Source organism: Chiloscyllium plagiosum, unplaced genomic scaffold (genome assembly GCF_037043375.1).
Source record: "Chiloscyllium plagiosum isolate Xiang-an unplaced genomic scaffold, Cpla_swu_hap1 HiC_scaffold_23, whole genome shotgun sequence".
Classification (NCBI taxonomy): domain Eukaryota; kingdom Metazoa; phylum Chordata; class Chondrichthyes; order Orectolobiformes; family Hemiscylliidae; genus Chiloscyllium; species Chiloscyllium plagiosum.
The window spans coordinates 29,381,122-29,403,159 of NW_028270161.1; the positions used below are offsets into that span (position 1 = coordinate 29,381,122).

At 41.3% G+C, this 22,038-nt stretch overlaps 1 protein-coding gene across 17 annotated transcripts in view; it reads right to left on the bottom strand.

Annotated features, from left to right (window-relative positions):
* Positions 1 to 22,038, bottom strand: part of LOC122561721 (membrane-associated guanylate kinase, WW and PDZ domain-containing protein 2) — a 687,684-nt gene that overhangs the window by 643,122 nt on the left and 22,524 nt on the right. The window lies entirely within an intron of this gene.

Genomic DNA, 22,038 nt, shown 5'->3' on the forward strand with positions numbered 1-22,038 from the left:
TACAGATATTTGAGGATTTTAGGGTTGGAGGTTATTAGAGGTAGAGAGAAGTGAAAGAGAAAGTGAGGACCCGAAATGCTGGAGATCAGATCTGAAAAGTGTGATGCTGGAAAAGCACAGCAGGTCAGTCAGCGTCTGAGGAGAAGAGTCGACATTTCAGGCATAAGCCCTTCATCAGGAATGTGTATGTGTGTGTGTGCGTGTGCGCATGCGTGTGCACACGTGTGCATGGGGTGGGTGGAGGGTTAAGAGGGCTGAGGGATAACTAGGAGGGGGGTGGGGCTGGGTGCAAGGTAGTTTTGAAGGCGATAGGTAGACGCAGGTGGGGAGTGATGGTGATAGGTCAGAGCGGAGGGTGGAGTGGATAGGTAGGAAGGAAAATGGACAGGCAGGATAGTTCAAGAGGCCAGTGCCAAGTTGGAGGGTTGGATCTGGGATGAGGTTTAGGGAGGGGAGATGAGAAAACTTGTGAAATCGACATTGATGCCTTGTGGTTGGATGGTCCCAAGGTGTTCTTCCTCCAGGCATTGGGTGGCTAGGATTTGGTGGCGGAGGCGGACCAGGACTTGCATGTTTTTGGCGGAGTGGGAGGATGAGTCGAATTGGTCGGTCACGGGGGGTGGGGTGGTTTGTACACATGTTCCAGAGATGTTCTCTGAAACGTTCCGCAAGTTGGCGTCCTGAGCCCCCAATGTAGAAGAGACGACATCAAGAGCAATGGACACCGTAGGTGAGGTGTTTGGGTCTGCAGGAAAATCTCTGCCAAATGTGGAAGGATTGTTTGATGCCTTGGATGGAAGTGAGGGGGAAGGTGGTGACACACATTTTACACCTCTCGTGGTGGCAAGGGAAGGTGCCAGGAGTGGAGGGTGGGGGTGGCGTGGACCAAATGAGGGAGTCACAGAGGAATAGTCTCTGTGGAATGCTGGTAGGGGTGGAGACAGAAATATATCTCTGGTAGTAGGATCTGATTGTAGGTTGCCGAAATGGTTGAGGATGATGCAATGTATCCGGAGATCGGTGGGGTGGAAAGTGGAGGGGGGTTCATTCCTTGTTGTGGTTGGAGGGATGGGGTTCAAGAGCAGAGGTGCAAGAAGTGGAGAAGATGCACGGGTGGGCATTGTTGACCATGTGGGAGGGGAAATTACCGCCCTTGAAGTAGGAGGCCATCTGGGATGTTATGGAGTAGAATTGTTCCTCCTGGGAGCAGATACAGTGGAGGCAAAGGATTTAGCAGTAAAGGATATTGTTTTTACAGGGTGGTGGGGTGGGCAGAGGTGTAGTCCAAGTAGCTGGAGGAATTGGTGAGTTTGAAGTAGATGTCAGTGTTGAGTTGGTTGCTGGAAATGGAGACAGACAGGTCCAGGAAGGGGAGGGAGGTGTCCGAGTTGGTCCAGGTGAACTTGAGATCAGGGTGAAGGTTGTTCATGTAGTTGATGAACTGTTCAACCTCCTCGTGGGAAACACGAGGATGCACCCATACAGTCATAAATGTAGTGGACGAAAAGGTGGGGAATAGTGCCAGTGTAACTACGGAAGATGGACTGTTCCACGTATCCAATGAAGAGGCGAGCATAGCTGGTGCCCATGGCTACCCCTTTGGTCTGAAGGAAGTGGGAGGATTTGAAGGAGAAGCTGCTGAGGGTAAGGACCAGTTCAGCCAATCGAATGAGTGTGTCGGTGGGAGAGGAAGAAACGGATGGCCTGGAGGCCTTTGCCATGGCAGGTGGACATATACAGGAACTGGATGTCCATGGTGAAGATGAGGTATTGGGGAAATGGGGAAACGAAAGTCATGGAGGAAGTGGAGGGTGTGGGTGGTTCCCGAATATATGTGAGGAGTTCCTGGACCAAGGGGGACAGGATGGTGTCAAGGTGTAGAATAAGTTCGGTGGGGCAGGCGGAGGCAGAGACAATGGGTTGACCGGGGCAGTCAGGTTTGTGAATTTTGGGTAAGAGGTAGAACCAGGCGGTGCGGACTTCCAAGACGATGAGGGCAGGGTTTGTGAATGGGTAGAGAGAAGAGAAGTGAAGCCATGGAAGAATTTTAAAATAAAGACATTAGCTCTGCGGCTCCAGGACATGGCTGGGCCTAGCTACCTGATGGCAGAGGCAATGGTATTCCAGTTGCAGCAGCATGTGTGGACTTGAGGCACCTGAGTTTTTGTAGACTGAAGAATGGACTTTGTAGCTTTGTTTTTCTGGTAGTAGGCCTTATGATGTTGGTGGGGGAGTGATCTGGATATTTCCTTTTCTTTTGGTGGTTTATCTTATTTCTGCTTCTGTTTTTAATCCTGTCTTTGTATACTACAATGGCATCAGAGTATGGCAACTTTGTACACCTTCCACTGTAATTCCGTATTCCTGTATTCGAGTACATGTGGCAATAAAATCTAGATCAGTCCCATGCAATTCGCTTCTTCAAAAGGCAGCAGGTGCAGAATCTTTAGAGTTACATAGATTCTTGATTACCAAGGGACAAAAGATTCTTGGGGAATAAACAGGAGCATAGAATTGAGTTTGAAATCACATCAGCAGACTCCAAGGGCCAAGTGGCCTGTTCTTGTTCATATGTTTGTGAAAAACATGTTATTGATGCTGCATTTTCCATATTCCTTTAAGCCCTGCCATTAGAGCTTTATGTGCTACTTGCAACATCTTCTTACTGGAGAGCCATCTGTGCAGTATCAGTGTTTGATGAACAATCAACCATCCTTCATCCTGAACTCTGTAAGGATGCCTCTAATTCCTCAAAACTCTATTTATAATGTAATAACATTCTAGTATCTCTTCAGCCTTGGCTTCAGTGTTAGCTGTGTAGGCTAGCTTACTTCACTCTGGATCTGCATCCTGAGCCTCAACTAACAAAGACATGTCTTGCACCTCTGTTGAAGTATCCTTATTTTTAAACAGAGGTTCATCTATCCTAATATCTGCTTGTGCTATTACTGAGAGCTGTAACGCTGGACTTTGTTCAGCAATTGTTCTGGTCACCACACACGATGGAAAAATACCTGAGACCTATTCCTACAACCTGTCTCCTTAATCTCAACTGGAATTCCCATGATTATTGACACAGCTTTGGCTTTCACTCCTGCCAAATCATTCTCCACAAAACGAAATCCTTTTTCAGCAAGAAAGTCTGATTATCCCTATATCCTGTAATATTGCTATGAGCGTGGATGCTTCCTTCAAAGAAAAAGGAATTGCCTTCCCTTTAGATAAAAACCCTTTATATCTCTTACCTATTTTACATGCTTCTTCTGCACTTATAATAAAAACAAAATTTCTAGTTTTCTCATTTCCACAGCCATTTCTCTTATCTTTTTCTGCCTTTTCCTTTCTTTCCTTTGAACTTTCATTACTAGCTTTTTCATTCTCTCCTCCTGCTCAAGCGGCTTCAACTCGAACTGAACCCAGTTCCGATGTTTCATTACCTTCGTAGTTTAGGTGCATGGGTATCAACGTTACATGGAACGAAGTTTGTTCATAAAATTATACTGCACACTATATTAGTACAGTATGTATCAAATTATTAATGCTTCTGACTGGTTATAGGAGTAACAGAACCAAATTTGAAGACTACTGATCACAGTACTCAGATTCACATCCTGTGAAGCTGTGTGTCTGGAACATTGAGGATGCCATTCTCTGCTGAAGGAACATGATGCTGGGGAAGCACAATCTTTATCTAGATGTGTGGATATGAAGAATTGCTCACATTCTGTCGGCCATCTACATGTCTTCAATAAATGAATGACCTTTGCTCACTGATGTTTGCTGAATGTGTGCACAATCCTGATGCATTCCAGCATAACATCATCCTGATGCTCTGCCCAGAAACTGAGTAGGAGCCCCTTACAGCAAAGCTAACAAAATAACTTTCATTGACTGCCAAATAACAGAGTATAAATTCTATATTAGAAATCAAACACTCCCTTTAGGGCAGAAATTCCTCTGAATTACAGTTGGGTCCAGGCTCAGAGTGTTCACATTAGTACAAGTCATTCAGTCTCAAATCTAGCCAACATTTAATTCTCTCTAGTGTCAAGCTCTCATTTGCATAGCACGCTGTAAATCAAGTTTCACTATTCCAGAAGATGCCACAAAGTTAAAGATTTCATCAAAATTTGCAAAATTTCACAATTCACCTGTCTTTTAAATTCAGATTAACAGAAAATACAGACCTAGTTCCATAGGTTCCTGTGTTTAAAATAATTGTTACTTATTACAAATAAATTGATAAACAACTATGAACTACCAATGCATAATTCCAGCAGTTAAATTTCTCACACGTTTATAAATTCCAACTTGTTATGGACCAGGCCAGATGCCCCCCCTTCAAAGCATTTCAAGAAAATAGCCAGACCCTAACTTTGCTAGTAGTTTTCAGCAGACGTAGAGTGGATATTCCAGCAGTAATGCAGCTGGCCCAACCACTTAGGTTAAAAAAAACAGAATTTATTTGCAAGATTGCAAATGAAACACAAACACAAGAGAACAGAAAATAGAATAACAACCTTTCCAAAAACCCAACAGATTATCCCAACTGAATAATGCTGTTCCAAATTCCTGTAACAATCCCTATAAACACTCCTTGGTAAAAAAGGTAAAATCAAACACAGGATCTTACAGGACAGAGAGCTATCAGGGAGATTCAGCATGGAACACCTTCTTCCACGTAGCTGTTTCTTTGATCAATAGCCTCAAAAGCTGACTGACTGCTTGCTCTGAAGAGCCAGACTGCTAAAACCCAAACCAAGTCAGAGAAAACGAAGCTGGGAGCACTTGCCCCTCCCCTTTCATTGTACAAGTGTTTTTTTTAAACTTGAAAGTTTTTTGCCTGAGGCAGTATCTATTAGCTATAATCAAATTATCTCTAAAACCCATCCAAACCAAACATATTGTAATATGTGTTTACGCCCTCTCTGGGAAAAAAAACAAGGACAACCTAACCTTGTTAAAGGAGCAGCATCAACATAACCTACACACCCATACCAAGGCACAGACAAAAACACATCGATGTTGTGGATGGAAGGAAACCTGGGAAGAATATTCAGTGGTCTCTGTCCATAGGGTTGGCTGAGATTATCTTTTTGCCTTCCATGACTTGCTGTGCCATGATCTTATTTATCCAGGTATTGTACTTCTACTTTCTTACAGAAGGCATTGAGCAATTGGTCCACAACTTATAAAGTTTCTCACCCATTACTTAAAAGCAGCAGCTCACTGCAACAGATGAGAGAAAATGAATTAGCTTTAGTCCTTCGGCATTTTATACTGCTGAGAAAAGAATACTTGGGAGCCAATCACATAGTTGTTGGCAAGCAAAAGTTGTCACTAACAATTGGTCACAAATCTGCACACCAATCAGCTACTCATTGCCAGCTGAATTTCATTTTATACAGATCTGCAATAAAACGACCTACTATTTGAGCAAACATCAGTGTCAACAGCTAATAGTACTTACAATGAGTGCTTATAGCTTGCTTTTGAAAATTTCAGTAATCCTTTCCTTAGTTTTCAAACAGAACGTTTCAGTTGGGTAAAGAAATGATCTCTACATGGGTCTGTATACCACCTCCCACAACTGCCCTGGTTTATTCAGAAGTAGCAACCTCAACTTCACTCCCTCAACATCTCCATTCATCTATGTTTCTTTCCCATATAAAGAGGCACAACACTAATCAATCAATCTCCCCCTTTCCAAAGTTGTCACTCCATCATAGATTAGGAGAAAGTGAGAACTGCAGATGCTGGAGATCAGAGCCGAAAAATGTGCTGCTGCGCTTTTCCAGCAACACATTTTTCAACTCCATCATAGACCTCAGCTGCATGCGTCCTGGAGACACGGGCCAGTGAGTACTGGATTCTCCTCTTGAGCAGTTCAGCAACAGAAGCTCATTTCTGTGATGTTCAATGATGGCCTTGATGGATTTATGAGCAGGGAGGGTACTGCTGTTCAACAATCCAGGGAGTTAGGCACTGACAGCATTAGCTATGCAAAATGGGAGTACTCCTTTATCAAGCCAGTTGTGGAACTTTTGCAGGTGATCAAACATTCATGGCATCTAGGATTTGTCTAAGAATATGAGCATTGTGATAGTTGTCTGGAGAGCAGGCACTCTTCTCCCAAATTGATGCTTGTGGTCATAAACAAGTTGGACACTGGGTGAGTGAAACGTCTTCCTGTCAGGATCTGAAAAAATGCCAGGATGCTCTAAGCAATCCACTTATGCAGTTGATCACCCAGGAGGGAGCCTAGTAATGGAGATAAATCTGACTGATCGGGAGCTTTGCTCTCTGGGTCTATGGTGAACTGCAAAAAGATGTACTTTCCTCAGCAGGGTAGCTGTGAGCTCATGAGTCTACTTGTGGTGGCTAATTTGCAGGTAGCACACAAGTTCCAGTTGTAGTAAATAGAAATTGGTGGGGATGTTCAATTTTACTGAAATTTTCAGCACCACAGGTGTAGCAGATCCTCCTGCAGAAGGGAACAGATGTATATGACAGACTTCCTAATCATGCAAAAATGTCTCCAGATTTAGCATACACTTATCTTCAGAAAGCCACAGTGCTTTCTGCAGACCATTTCACAATACAATGCTTAACAATGCTATAAACTCTGGCTGCCCCTCTTTCAAGTGCTGCTTGGATCCCTCTGAGTTTCCGTTCTCTGTTGCTGTTGGAGCTGGACGTTCTTCCTTCTCCTCCTTCATTGACCCAACAAAACCAGTAATTCTACTGCATGGCTGTTAAGGGTGCCAAACGAATTCTGGGAAATGGAGGATGAAGGCTCCTGCATGACTTCACTGGGATCAATTGTCCATCATCACCACAAATGTTGGGATGGGATGATTGGAATGTCATTGAGAATGGGTATAGTCTGTTAATCTTTGTACTGCACAAAGTGCTTCATCTCAATGTACAGTCCTACACTAATCAAATATTTTGCACTGCAGTATGGATCTGTGAACAAATAGTGGGACAGAGATGTTTGATTTTCATTGAAAAACTAGCCATAGTCAATATAACCTTTGGAACCTTGTCAGACTGTCTCATTTTACCCAAACGCCTGCCTTGCAGCTATCTGAACATGGTGACGCCTATCCTGCATGACTGCTTGCCCTCTTTGTCATGTGCAAGGAATTTGAAGCCTTGAGAATTAAAGTGCATTCCATCCATGTGACATTTAGCTCACTCAGACACTTCATTATCCCTGGTGGCATAGCCCATCTAATTTTACAATCAGCAGCATGCATAATTACTTCATACCAATCTCCATGAGTTTCAGACACTTGAGCCAATGAAGGCTCCTGCATGACTTCACTGGGATCAATTGTCCATCATCACCACAAATGTTGGGATGGGATGATTGGAATGTCATTGAGAATGGATAGAGTCTGTTAATCTTTGTACTGCACTAAGTGCTTCATCTCAATGTACAGTCCTTCATTGTATGCTCATGCAGTTCTTTGTTTTGATTTCTGATTCATTTTACACACATTTGGATATTTGATTTGTACAAGGATTTGTGCAAACAGACCTTAGATTCCTCCTATTTCTACTGTGTATTTTCAGAAAGGGACTATGTTGACCCAACTGAAGGGAGATTGTTTGTGGAACTGTTTCTTTCGATTAACTCACCCTCAATTCTCCCCATCATTATCGATGGCCTTCTCCTATCTTCTTATTCCTCTTGTAATTATAGCCTAAATTTTGATTTCCCTTCCTCAGCTTTCCCTCAGGATCACAGCCATCCAGTTCCCAGGACACTCTTAGACTTTGCCAACTCCTTAATCAATTCACATGCTCCTTTACTCTCATTAGTGCACCTCATTACTCCAGTTAGTTTCGCACACTCAATATGTAGCTTCCACCTTTACCTTGCGCCCTTTTCCCCTATTGTAGTGACGCTCTCCTCTGCCTTCCAACTAGAAGCATACAATCATGAGGACAGAAGAGGTCCTTTGGCCAATAGAGTCTGCACTGACAAAAGACTGCTCTAATCTACACTAGTCCCATTTTTCAGGACATGGCCTAAAAGAAGTTGCTTATCTCCATTTCCCAGAATTCGTTTGGCACCCTTAACAGCCATGCCCTTTATGTTTAATTCTTTGCTCAACATTCCTATCTTTATTTATGACTTTTCCATTGAGTCCTTTTCTTTTTGAGCCCCTTATGACGGCCTGTCAGATTTGTTGTTAGCTAGTGTGGTTGCCTCACTTGGACAGATAAGTAGGCTATACAGTATACATCCCTTACAATGTTGGCAGTAGTCAGAACTAAAACCTTGTAAAACCAGTTATCAATTAGACTTCACCTGAGCTGGATGGACCAAATAGTCTACATCCCATATACCGTTCACAGTAGACAATAGCAATGTCTTACCAAGGGCAGTTATGATGCGAATTCTCATGAGCTGGGCAATCTGCATCCCTTGTATTGAAAAGTTTAAACAAAGAAATGCATTAATTATGAAGGACTCATACCACTGAAGAAGTGTAATATTTACTAAAGCTTCCATAAAGAAATCCTATCTTCGTGGGTTTGTGAATACAGTTTGTTCTGTTATAACACGTGTTTTATAACAAATTAGCTGTAACACATTTGAAGAATTTAGACCATTATTTGTGGAAGACAAACTTTCCTTAGCTGTGTTGGCTATAATACGATACCGGCCCCATTAGTTTAAAAGGTGTGGCTATTGTGCAATTTTCTTATAACATGAGATTGCACGAGAACGGAAATATTGTATTATATCAGAACCAACTGGACATGTTTTATTTTTATCGAGCACATTTGTATCCATTGATTTAAATCTAGTGGGCTGTGTAGTGACACATATTTTGCATGCAAGAGGTTCCTGACTATTACTGTTGGGAAGGCTGTATCCTCAAATGATTCTGAGAATTCAGTCTGACTTTGGGAATCTGAATTTTGGTCTCCCATGCAATTAGAATGATTCTACCCCTACATTAAACCTATTTCTAAAATTCTCTAGTTTGTTTCCTGTAAACTTAGGCGTTGCAATACATGTTCATCTTTCATGTTCATCTTAAGACTATCTACTTTTTCCCTTGATTCTTTTATTCAAACTAATGCTCCATTTGTTTACCTCAGATTTTTTTTACTTACCTGGACTTCGGTCACTTTGACTTTCTTTCAGTACTCGCTTGAGCCCTTCCAGTTTTTATCTTTTTAAATAAATTATTTTGAAAAAGTTGTTTGAAGGTTTTCAATATAAAATTTGCTCTGAAAAGAGCAGTTATCACCTTCAAAGACTTACTTAGATGAACTGGTGGGCTTTAATGTTTCAGGCAGTGTACTCTGCATTAGACCGTACAAATAGAGGATTGCTAGCAAATAGGATCAGAGTAAGGAAATACGGTAACAAGACAGTGTTCCAAGCATTCTATATGAATGTGGATGGCATTCATAACAAGACTAATTGATATTAGAAAAGTAAATAAATGAGTATAAACTGACAGCCATTGCAAGGCATGGTCGCAATATGATCAAGTCAAGGAGCACAATATTTAGGATTATTTGGCTTTTCAATAAAATAGAAAGAAAAGAAGATAGGGTAGTTCTGTCAATAAAAAGATGAAATTAGCACAGTGATTGCCTTGGCTTGTAAGATCAAGATGCAAAATCCATTTTGGTGGAAATTAGAAACAGTGAAAGAAAAACATCAGGAGTAGAAATAAATTGTAAGTCTCACAGCTGCACTGTGGGGCACAGTACAATTGAAAAGAAATTGGCACTTCTAAAAAAGATACACCACATGTGTGTGTGATTTTCGTCTTCACATAGATTGGACAAATCAAATTGGCAAATGTACCCTTGAGGATGAGTTCGTAGAGTATATTTAGGGCAGTCTTTTAGAGTAATACATCCTGGAATCAATTAAGAAGCAGTTTGTTTTAAGACTGGTAATCTGTAATAAATCAGAATTAATGAGAGGTCTCAAAGAACAGAATCCCATAGTCAAGAGTGATAATTGCATAAGAGAACTTTACATTCAATTTGAGAGTGAGAAGCTTGGTTTTGAAATTAGTGTCTTAAACTTAAAGGCAAACATAAAGAGTTGTCTTATATAGACTGGGAATAAAAGTTTGAAGGTAAAGTGGCAGTGAAGCAGTGACAAACATTTATGGGTATATTTCATACATTCTCAATGACATATTCCACTGAGAAAGAATGGCTCTACAAGAAGGATGAATGATTGTGGCTAACTAAGGAAATGAAAGACAACATCAAATTGAAAGAAAAGGCATGCAATGCTACAAAGATTAATGGTAGTCCAAAATATTGAGAACATTTTAGAAACCAACAATGAATAATTCAGGAAAAAGGGACAATTAAATATGATCATCAACAACAAACGATATTAAAAAATAAACAGACGGTAAGGGCTCCTACATGTATAATAAAAAGATATTAGCAGGGGGCGGCACGGTGGCACAGTGGTTAGCACTGCTGCCTCACAGCACCAGAGACCCAGGTTCAATTCCAGCCTCGGGTGACTGTCTGTATGGAGTTTGCACATTCTGCCCGTGTCTGTGTGGGTTTCCTCCGGGTGCTCTGGTTTTCTCCCACAGTCCAAAGATGTGCAGGTTAGGTGAATGGGCCATGTTAAATTGCCCGTAGTGTTAGGTGAAGGGGTAAATGTAGGGGTCTGGGTGGGTTGCTGTTCGGAGGGTCGGTGTGGACTTGTTGGACCGAAGGGTCTGTTTCCACACTGTAAGAAATCTAATCTAATCTAAATCTAATATAAATAAAGGCCTGTTCGAGGGAAAACACACCATATTCTAATTCTCAAAATCTATGCTAATTTTCAGTCAAAAATGAAGTAACTCAGCTAAATCAAAACCTAATCTATGTACAAAATAGAGCATACAGCAATGAAACACAAATAACTTTGCAAGTACATCGCTGCAACATAGGACTGCAGTTGTAGTAAAGTAATTATAATAAGAATAAATATTTGAACTTATCCTCTTAAACAAAGGAAGTTGTTGCTATGAAACGCCAGATAATATCGATGGTGAAAACAGAAAATGTAACAATCTTATAAAAAAGTTTTCTCATAGTCCAGTGGATAAATATATGGTATTTGCTGCATCATGAACTTCGAGTATTAAATTTTAGTATATTAAATAATGTGAGACAGATGTATCACAAAACTACATATCAATGCCTTTGATTCTGCCACCAGATTGGAGGAAATTCAATGTTCTCATTTAGGTCCCATCCACTAGTTTGAGAATTAATTGGAAATCCTCTGATTCTGTGGGAGAAATCCAAGCATTTCAAGTGCATCTTAGATACTCAACTACCATTGCTGGATCTTCCCAGGAAAATGGTATCCTGGTGGGGGAAATCTTGCCTGTTGAAACAGGCATGTCTGACCTACTAGCAGCACAAACTGGTGTTTCAGGAATTTCACTAAGGATCATTGTTGGATCCCTGGACTCGGGTATGTGTAAGTGTGATGGGAGGGGGGGGTGAGGTATGTTGGTGTAAGAAATGGAGAAACTCAGAGACAAAAAAATCACAAGAGAAGGAAGAGAGAGGAATAGGAGTAAAGGAGTTTAGCAGTTCATGCACCTCCTTCTTGATGCCAGGTCTCTCATTTGGGCACAAAGTGTTTGACAAGGGTGTGGGGAGAGTGCTGAAGTCAGGAGTGGGGATAATTGATGACAATTGTACAGCGTTCAGTTTTATTTACAAGTCATCAAACAGTGAAGTAGTCCATTCACACATGTAGAAGGACCTGGTCTATATTCAGACTTTAGCTGATATTTGGCAAGCTACATTCACACTACCCAAGTGCTTGGCATTGACCATCTCCAACAAGTGAGAATCTATCCATTTTCCTATGTCACTTAGTGACATTGCACCACAATCCTTATAGAGAGTAATAAGTATCTTTTTAAAAATTAAAAATTCCAGTCAAGAGCTAAAACAAAAACAACAGGACAAGATTTCACGATTTAAGACATTTACTGTAACCAAAGTCTAAAAGTACCACTGACTTCAGAACAGGTCTTACAACTCCCTTCTTTTCAGTCTTAGTTAAAGGAAAAGTCCCAAAACACAAAAACTTTAAATCTCTTTGTAAACAACTCCTAATTTAAACTACAGAATAAAGTCCTCCTTTTTAAATTTTTAGCACAACTGAAGAAAAACACACCATTAATATATTTAATATTGTCTTATAAGTAGATAGTCAATTCTTCTGGAACTGGTTCAAAATTATGCTTGGCTTCCAAGGGTTTACTTTTGTTCTTTTCCCTTCTTGACTATTAACATTTCATTTCAGAACTGTTTATCACAGTAAGCCATGTTCCCCATGTTCTAGATCAAGGAAGGCACATTTTACAGCTCTGCGTTAATCTGTCAAATTTTGTTTTTCCAATCCACACACAAGCTTCCTCCACTTTTCAGCAGTGAACCATCCAGACTTTCAGACTCTTCGCTCTTCTCCAGTTATATCCTTCACAGACTAACTGTATTTTAGGGTTTTTAGAGGTATCTTCGAACTCTTGTCCTCTTAAAGCCCAACATGTGGCATCACAAGGGTCTTATATCCAAGATTGTCGAGAGACCCTTTACCTTGAAGCAAATGGACTGTTTAAAGCATAACTGCTTACAATCCAACAACCTGAACTTATTCCTGGGACTCTGGAGAGTGCAGTCTACCAAGGTAAATGCAGATACTGCTAACAATATCTCAGTATCAGTGCCCTGTAACTTTTTTCAGAGGAAAAAGGAGCAAAAGTCAGCATAAGAATATATGAAGTAGGAGCAAAAGTCAGCAATTTAGCCCCTCAAGCCTGCTTCACTATTGAGTACGATCATGGCTGATGTCAACTCAGCCTCAACTCCACTTTCCTGCTCGTTCTCCATAACCTTTCAGACCATTACTAATTAAAAAGCTATCTATCACCTCCTTAAATTTACTCAAGGTCCTGGCATTCACCGCGCTTTGGGTTTGTGAACCCCATTGATTCATGACCTTTTGAGGGAAGTAATTTCTCATCTCTGTTTTAAATCTCCTACCTTTATACTAAACTATGACCTCTCATTCTAGATTGTCTCTTGAGGAAACATCCTCTCTATGTCTACTTTGCTGAACCCCTTTAGCAATTTATAAACCTCAATGAGATCTCATCTCATTCTTCTAAACTCTAGACAGAATGAGCCTAAACTGTCCAATTTCTTCATAAGACAAATCATCATCTCTGAAGTAAATCTAGTAAACCTCCTCTGAACTGTCTCCAATGCATCTCTCCTGCCACTTCCTTTAAAGTCATAGGATGTAGGCCATTAGTCCCTGGAGACTTGTTTAGATTAGATTAGATTAGATTACTTTTTTTTAGATTAGATAGATTACTTACAGTGTGGAAACAGGCTCTTCGGCCCAACAAGTCCACACCGCCCCGCCGAAGCGCAACCCACCCATACCCCTACATTTACCCCTTCACCTAACACTATGGGCAATTTAGCATGGCCAATTCACCTGACCTGCACATCTTTGGACTGTGGGAGGAAACCGGAGCACCCGGAGGAAACCCACGCAGACACGGGGAGAACGTGCAAACTCCACACAGTCAGTCGCCTGAGGTGGGAATTGAACCCGGGTCTCTGGTGCTGTGAGGCAGCAGTGCTAACCACTGCGCCACCGTGCCGCCCATTGTCTGTCTTCAAACACAGTAATTTGCTTAGTACTTTTTCCCTAATGATGATGATTGTTCCAAGTTCCTCCCTTTCTATAATCTCTGCATTATCTGTTACTATTGGGATGACACTAGTGTTCTCTACCATGAAAACTGAGGCAAAATATTGATATAATGTTACTCTATTTCTATGCTTAATACTACTAATTCCCCAGCCTCATCCTCTAAAGTACCCACATTAACTTTTGCTACTCCCTTCCCTTTTATATACCTATACTACCCAGAATAAGGACAGCAGATGCATTGGAATATCATCAACTGCAAGGTCCCCTTTAGTCACATGCCATTTTAACTATCTCACTTGTCCACGATTGTTTCTTGCACAACATCCTTATTAGCGTAATACATGGATGCAACATGGATTGAAGAATATAAAAGGCAGTTTAGCACCTTCTCAAGACCAAAGACCTTGTCAGTGACAATGATGTCCCAAAAATGAATTTAAAAAAACAGGTTAAAAAAATATATATATACCGATTTAAGGATGCATGTAGTAAGGGAAAATATCCACACCTTATTTGGGCTTATACTTGAATATATTTTCTCTGCTATGAGACTGTGCATACTATTACACTATTAGCTGTTCCTCTTTTGTGCACATCCATGTGAGGCTTTTGGTGAAAATTACATGAATGCTCAATACAATGTTACTATTAGATGGTTTTCTGTAAAATTTCTAGTTGTCACAATAAGAAATAAATCAGTATTTCAAATTAACATGCGGGTGTAATGAGTATATTGTATCTGTCAAATCTATGACCTTTTTTTGAGAAAATAACTAATGGACTAAACAGGGGCATGTCAGCAATTGTAATTTATTAAGATTATAATAAGGCATTCAATTAAGTTACATATTAAAAGACTGCCACTTGAATTAGAAGCTCATGAGAGTGAAGACAAATTACTGATCCAGTTGAACAGTTGCACAGGTGACAGAAGATTTAAGAGCAGTGTTAATGGATTTGAACTGAAAGAAAGTTATGAATGATCTAGAAATATCTGTACAGAAGACTCAATTATTCAGTTTATTCATTAATGACAACATAATCAAAAGTTATATCTTTGTTTTCCTATTGGCACACAGAGCAGTACAGTAATTAATAACAAGACAATAAAATCATAAATTTGTTGGTGAGATAAGTGAGTGGAGAAGTTGTGGAAGATTTATTTAATGAAGGCCAGCGTGATGTCATTTGTTTTGGATCAAAAATGGTAGATGAGTGATTTTCGTTAAATGGTGAAAAGCTAACAGTGTCAATCAAAAGAGACTTGGGTTCTTGAGCACAAACTGTGAAAAACTAGAAGGTACAAAAAAAAGCTAAGGGACTGTTGATATTTATAACCAAAGAACAGAATATCATGGTGAAGAAGTTTTGTAAATACTATACTAAACCCTGGCGAGACCACAAATGGAGTACAGTGTACAATTCTGAGTAGTATACCTTAGCTTGGGAAGGAGTTCAGCTCAGATTTGGTAAAATTGTATCAGAACTCTCAGTATCTTTCTGAGTAGTGAAGGTCTTGGGTTCGTAAGGTACAGCTGAAACAGCCTTCACAAATTGTTGTAGTGTATCTTGTAGATGGTACATACGCCAGACTTGTGGTGGAAGGAATGAATCCTTAAGGTTGTGGAGGTGCTGTCAATCAAGAAGCTACTTTATTCTGGATGGCTTTGAGATTTTGAATGTCATCAGAAGTTCACTTATCCTGGCAAGATGGCAGTACTTGTGACTTGTGCTTTGTAAGTGATGGACTAGCTTTAGGAATATTAATTAGAGACAAAAAAACCTGCAGATTCTAGAATCCAAGGTAGACAAGCAGGAGGCTAGAAGAACACAAGTCAGGCAACATCAGGAGGTGGAGAAGTCAACGTTTCGGATATGACCCTTCTCCAGGAGTGGGGGGTGGGTGTAAGGGGAGCTGCAGGTAAAGGGAATGGGGGGGTAGGTGGTAAGGTGGGGATAGATGAACACAGGTAGAGGGTACGACCTAGTTGGTCACTGGGAGGAATAAATCCGGTTGGTGGCTAGTAGGAAGGGCAATGACATTAATGGAATGGAGGGGGAGGGGCTAGGAAGGGAGTTGGGTGATGGGAAGGGAGGTTATTTGAAATTGGAGAACTCAATGTTGGGTTCTCTGGGCTATAGACTGCCCAGATAGAAAATGTAGTGCTGTTCCTCCAACTTGTGGTCTGATTCACTGTGGCAATGTAGGAGGCCAAGAATGGTCATCAGCCCTATGGTGGACAGGTTTGATGAAGAGTAATTGGCCATTCAGCCTTATGTGCTTATGAAAAGCACTGTTAATTAAAGCTAGTCAACAAATTTATAAAGGCCAATTATTCCTGACAAATTCATGAAAGTTCTTTGCTGGCATTTCCTTTCACTGTATCACTTATTCCCTTAATAACTCATTGATGGATCTTGTGAAGGTGATTGGTAAGTTGCCACATAGGAAGTTGTGGATAAAATGAAGACCCCAATTTTAAAATGAATTTAGATTTAGGTTTTATTGTCAGAAGTACAGAAGTACAGTGAAAAGTGCACAATGTTGTCACACAAGGTGCCATCCTAGGTACCTAGATACAGAAAAACATAGGTACATAGTAAGTAGTAAGAGAACACAGTTAAAAAGTTAAGCATACTTCATAGAATAAAGAGAAAAATAAAAGAATAAGGAAATAGTTAACATTCAAGTCTTTCTTAATGTAAACTAGGAAAATAAAGGAGGGCTTGAGCTATAAGGAGAGGGTGAATATACTGGGGCTGTTTTCCATGGAGCACCAGAGGCTGAAGGTGACCATATAGAGGTTTATAAAATCATGAGGCGCATGGATAGGGTAAATAGACGGAGGACTGGGAAGCTTTTAAAGAATAACAGAGGATTACTAAGAAGGAAATACGCAGAGAAAAAGTGAGGTATGAAGGTAAACTGGCTAAAAATATAAAGGAGGATAGTAAAAGCTTTTTTAGGTATGTGAAAGGCAAAAAAACGGTTAAGACTAAAATTGGGCCCTTGAAGACAGAAACAGGGGAATATATTACGGGGAACAAAGAAATGGCAAAAGAATTGAATTGGTACTTCAGATCTGTGTTCACTGGTGAAGACACAAGCAATCTCCCTGAGGTAACAGTGGCTGAAGGAACTGAACTGAAGGGAATTTATATTTGCCAGGAATTGGTGTTGGAGAGACTGTTAGGTCTGAAGGTTGATAAGTCCCCGGGACTTGATGGTCTACATCCCAGGGTACTGAAGGAGATGGCTCGAGAAATCGTGGATGCATTAGTGATTATTTTCCAGAGTTTGATAGATTCGGGATCAGTTCCTGCGGATTGGAGGGTTGTACCACTAATGTTGTACCACTTTTTAAGAAAGGTGGGAGAGAGAAAGCAGGAAAATATAGACCAATTAGTCTGACCTCAGTGGTGGGAAAGATGCTGGAGTCTATTATAAAGGATGAAATTATGACACATCTGGATAGTAGTAACAGGATAGGTCAGAGTCAGCATGGATTTATGAAGGGGAAATCATGCTTGACTAATGTTCTGGAATTTTAAGAGGATGTAACTCTGAAGATGGATGAGGGAGATCCAGTAGATGTAGTGTACCTGGACTTTCAGAAAGCTTTTGATAAAGTCTCACATAGGAGGTTAGTAAGCAAAATTAGGGTGCATGGTCTTGGGGGCAAAGTACTAACTTGGACTGAAAGTTGGTTGGCTGACAGGAAACAAACAGTAGTGATAAACGGCTCCATTTCGGAATGGCAGGCAATGATCAGTGGGGTACCGCAGGGATCAGTGCTGGGACCCAGCTTTTTACAATATATATTAATGATATAGAAGATGGTATTAGTAATAACATTAGCAAATTTGCTGATGATACTAAGCTGGGTGGCAGGGTGAAATGTGAGGAGGATGTTAGGAGATTACAGGGTGACCTGGACAGGTTAGGTGAGTGGTCAGATGGGGGCATGGCAGATGAAGTTTAATGTGGATAAATGTATGGTTATCCACTTTGGTGGCAAGAACAGGAAGGAAGATTACTACCTAAATGGAATCAATTTAGGTAAAGAGGCAGTACAAAGAGATATGGGTGTTCTTGTACACCAGTCAATGAAGGTAAGCATGCAGGTACAGCAGGTAGTGAAGAAGGCTAATAGCATACTGGCCTTCATAACAAGAGGTTCTTCTGCTGCTGTACAGGGCCCTGGTGAGACCACACCTGGAGTACTGTGTGCAGTTCTGGTCTCCAAATTTGAGGAAAGACATTCTGGCTATTGAGGGAGTGTAGCGTAGGTTCACGAGGTCAATTCCAGGAATGGCGGGACTACCTTACGCTGGAAGACTGGAGTGACTGGGCTTGTATACCCTTGAGTTTAGAAAACTGAGCGGGGACCTGATTGAGACATATAAGATTATTAAAGGATTGGACACTCTGGAGGCAGGAAACGTGTTTCCACTGATGGGTGAGTGACGAACCAGAGGACACAGCTTAAAAATACAGGGCAGACCATTTAGGACAGAGATGAGTAGAAGCTTCTTCACCCAGAGAGTGGTGGCTGTGTGGAATGCTCTGCCCCAGAGGGCAGTGGAGGCCCAATCTCTGGATTCATTTAAGAAAGAGTTGGATAGAGCTCTCAAGGATAGTGGAATCAAGGGTTATGGAGATAAAGCAGGAACAGGATACTGATTAAGGATGATCAGCCATGATCATATTGAATGGTGGTGCAGGCTCGAAGGGCAGAATGGCCTACTCCTGCACCTACTGTCTATTGTCCCTGGGGTGGGGAGTCCAGAAGTAGAAGGCATAGGTTCAGCATAGTGGAGAAACATGAGAGGGACCTAAGGGGCAACGTTTTCACGTAGAGGGTGGTGCATGTATGGAATGAGCTGCCAGGAGAAGTGGTGGAGGATGGTACAATTACAACATTTAAAAGGCATCTGGATGGATACATGAATAGGAAGAGTTTAGAGGGATATGGGCCACTTGCTAGCAAATGGGATTAGATTAATTTAGGATATCTGGTTGGTATGGATAAGTTGAACCAAAGGGTCTGTTTCCATGCTGTACATCTCTATGACTCTAAATTAAAAATTCAAGTTGTTGTGGTTCTGTTCGCCGAGCTGGGAATTTGTGTTGCAGACGTTTCGTTCCCTGTCTAGGTGACATCCTAGACTTTGAACACCTACGGGCGAGAGACGCTAAGACAAGCCAGGAAATGGGAATCCTGTGCCAACCGCCTAAGCGCCACATACCAACACAAATTCCCAGCTCGGCGAACAGAACCACAACAACGAGCACCCGAGCTACAAATCTTCTCACAAACTTTAAAAATTCAAGTCTTTGATGAGTCCTCCACTTATCTTGCTCTCCAGGAGACCTCAGCTGCCTGTTTTGATGCTGCTTCCACAGATACCACCACTGCTGATGAAGCTGCCACCTCTCCAATCTCATGTGGTGCCTCAGAAACTTGCCCAGGCAGGACCCATTCGCACGCTGAGCCGAGACTTACCACCAGCCACCGAGAGACTGGGCCGAGAGCCGCCAAGAGACCAGAATGAGATGCCATCATGAGCTGCCAAAAGACTGGGCCAATACACTGCTGAGAGACCTGGCTGAGACCCGCCACGAGCCTGAGAGCCACCGCAAGACCAGGCTGAGACCTGCCACAGGGGAGGTGAATAACACCAAAAAAAAAGGGAAAAAAAGAAAAGAAAATGAGAAATAAACATAGCACGGAGGAGCTTCGGCTGGTGCAACCTACTCCTCCGCCATCTTGGACAAATTACATGTGAAAATTGACTAAAAAGGTAAGAAGTAGTCAAATGATTAAAGAAGACGTGAATAATATTGTCCCCTGACGTTGATTTTTAGATTATATTACACATTACAGATTTACAGTTCGTTATAGAAACACTACCAAAATTGACAATATAAAACAGAGTTATAAAACAACATAACACAGTAAAGGACTATAAGAAAAAGAGAAGCAAACTAATTCTGGGGTTTGAGACCACAATTTTAAAATTAGAAGTCACTGAAGCTGCATAAAGATTAGTATGTGGCAAAGATTTTATTAATATAGGAGTACAATACAACTGTAATGTGGTAATATTCTGCCACAACTAACCACTTTTGGGCAAGATGGCGGCGGAGTAGGAATCCTCACTACAGCTCATCTGCTCCAACCTGGTTTCTTTCTTCTTCTTTTCTTGCTTCTTTTTATTTCTTTCTTCTATTTCTTTAGTGTTTAGAGCTCGGTCGTGGAGGCAGCGAAGGCAGCAGCTGGGAGATTTTGACAGCCACCACAACACAGCAAGTCGCAGTTGGCAGCATTGCAGTTTCATCGATGTCCAGAGTGGTACCAGAGCTGGACTCTGTAACGAGGTGGCAGACATGGCAACAGAACATAGTAGTGGCTGGGGCTCAGCCTGAGCCCAGATGGCAGCAGCAGAGAAACGGTGGCCACCAGCAAAGGATAGCAGCAGCAATGGTCAGTGATGGAGTGGCAATGAAGTGGCAGTCGGGTCCGAAGCCTTGCGAGTGGCAGCGAAGCCTGGCATGCTTGATGGAAGTCAGCAACAGCGGTCTGCAAAAGTAGCTAGTGAGCATTGGTGAGTCTTAGCCCAATGCAGGTGGAAGCATGCCCAGTGCAGGGAAGAGTGAGCCCTCTTAGAGAAAGCCCAGCTTGGAGCATCTGCAGGCCTATGGCTTAAAAATAGACATAATGTTTCACTTTTTAAACTTTATTTCTTTATTCTTCTACTTCTGAAACTATGTTTTTATACCTAGATACTTTGTACCTAAAATGGCGCCGTGCGTAGCAACAATGTACACTTTGCACTGTATTTCTGTACCCCCATACTTAAGTATATGTGACAATAAAACCTAAACGTAATGATAAACCATTACAAATCATTGTTTGGACAGCAGTTAGAATATTGATTGCCTTATTTTAACTTAGATATTAATGATCAGAAATGTTACAGAAGAAATTTACTGTGACAATCATTATTCACTGTTATGGTACTCAGCCACATGCACAGGTTGAGAATCAGTCTGTTCAGTCACCTAAAGATCTACCACAGAAACTAGTGATCTTGAACAAATATAATCTTCAAATAGAAGGACTTTAGGGACAGCTGCTGCTGATGACTGCAATGATTAGAAGCTTTTGCTAACAGAACAGCTGAGAAGAAACAGGGGTTATTTTAAATATAACAGAAAGGATTAAAGAGTCATAGTGTCATAGAGTCATACAGCTTGGAAACGGACTCTTTAGCCCACACTTGTCCATGTCGACCAAGTATCTTAACTAGTCCCATTTGCCTGCTTTTGGACAATATCCCTCTAAACCTTTCCTATTCATATAGCTGTCCAAATGTTTTTTAAATGTTCTAATTGTACCTGCCTTTACCACTTCCTCTGGCAGCTCATACCATATACAGAGTCATAGAAATGTACAGCACAGAAACAGAACCTTCAGTCCAACTCATCCATGCTGACCAGATATCCTAAATTCATCTAGTCCCATTTGCCAGCATTTGGCCCATATCCCTCTAATCCCTTCCTATTCATGTACCCATCCAGATGCCTTTTAAATGTTGTTATTGTTCTAGCCTTCACCACCTCCTCTGGCAGTTCATTCCATCATCTGCATCAAAAGGTTGCCCCTTACACCACCAGTGTGTGTAGATGTTGGCCTTCAGGTCCCTTTTAAATCTTACTTAAACCTATGCCCTCTAGTTTTGGACTCCCCAACCCTTGGAAAAAAAGACTATTCACCTTATCTCTATCCATCACGATTTTATAAACTTCCATAAGGCCACCCTACAACTCTCCATGGAAAAAGTCCCAGCCTACCCAGCCTCTCCTTAGAAGTCAAATCTCCAATCCTGGCAACATCCTTTTAAATATTTTTCTGCACCCTTTCAAGTTCAACAACATCCCTCCTATAGCAGGGTGTCCAGAATTGTATGCAGTATTCTAAAAATGACTTCACAATGTCTTGTAAAACTGCCACATGATGTTCTAACTCCTATACTCAATGCTCTAACCAATGAAGGCAAGCATGCTAAATGCTTTCTTCACCATCTTGTCTACATACGACACCACTATGAAACCTGCACCCATGGATCCCTCGATTTAACAACACTCACCAGGACCCTACCATTAACTGCACTTGTCCTGCCAAGGTTTGCCTTCCCAAAATGCAATCCCTCGCATTCATCTTAATTAAACTCCATCTGCCACTCCTCAGCCTATTGGCCTGCCTGATCAAGATCTCTTCGTA